Genomic DNA, 947 nt, shown 5'->3' on the forward strand with positions numbered 1-947 from the left:
GACGCAAAGTACCCATTTAATAGGTTGGCTTTTTCCTGGGCATCAGTTGTCAGTTGCCCCATCTGGTTCAGCAGGGGTCCAATGTTGCCCTTGCTTTTCCTCCGGCTCCCCACATATCTGAAAAAGGACTTTTTATTGTCCTTTTAAACTGTACAGCTGTGTTGTTCCTCTTCATTGGAAAAATTTAAGAGGCACATTGGCAGGTAGGGCAGCAATCTGATACAATCTACAGGAATCTAAGTAGCACTTGTGCTACTTAGACTGCTGGGGTGGTTTACTGAGGCCTGTCTGTAGATGTAAGGACTACTATATTTACTCAAATCTGCGAGGAAGGGGAGTGCAGCACAAAGGAAGTGCAGGGAAGGAGTGTGGGGAAGAAGCAGCACAGGGAAAGGAATGCACAGAGCAGGAGACAGCATGAGGAAGGGCCATGTGCTGCAGCAGGGCGAGCTACTGCATATCCAACCCTGACCTGGGCTGGAGGCTGGAGCTGCTGTTGCTGCCTAGCCTGGCAGAAGAGACATAACCAGAGCAGCTGCAAAGGTAAGGATGAGGGTGGGGTGGGAACACAACAAAGGAGTCAAGTGGCAGGATGGGGAAGACACTGGAAGGGGAGGGGCAGGTGGCAGGCATGGGGAGGGAGTAAGTGGCAAGAGAGGACAAAGAGCGTTGGACAGGCTACCTTTCCCTTGGTTGCCACTTTCCCTGCCACTACTTCCCCTATGGCAGTGGTGTGGAAGGAAAAATTTAAGAGGACTGTCCAATATCTCCAAGACTGTCCAAGACCCGGTGGCCTTTTACGACCAGGTCACTAAATCATTGGATGCAGGGGTGGCAGTGGATATAGTTTTCCTAGACTTCAGGAAGGCTTTTGATACTGTCTCTCACCCCATTCTCATTAGGAAGCTGGGGGACTGTGGCGTAGACACCCATACAGTCCAATGGGT

General features: G+C 50.9%; 1 protein-coding gene across 4 annotated transcripts in view; it reads right to left on the bottom strand.

Annotated features, from left to right (window-relative positions):
- SCMH1 (sex comb on midleg homolog 1 (Drosophila)) overlaps window positions 1-947 on the bottom strand; it is a 148,030-nt gene that overhangs the window by 3,737 nt on the left and 143,346 nt on the right. The gene's annotated exons all lie outside the window — the stretch shown is intronic.

The sequence above is a fragment of the Gavialis gangeticus genome, unplaced genomic scaffold (genome assembly GCF_001723915.1).
Source record: "Gavialis gangeticus isolate Ggan-Ray unplaced genomic scaffold, GavGan_comp1, whole genome shotgun sequence".
Classification (NCBI taxonomy): domain Eukaryota; kingdom Metazoa; phylum Chordata; order Crocodylia; family Gavialidae; genus Gavialis; species Gavialis gangeticus.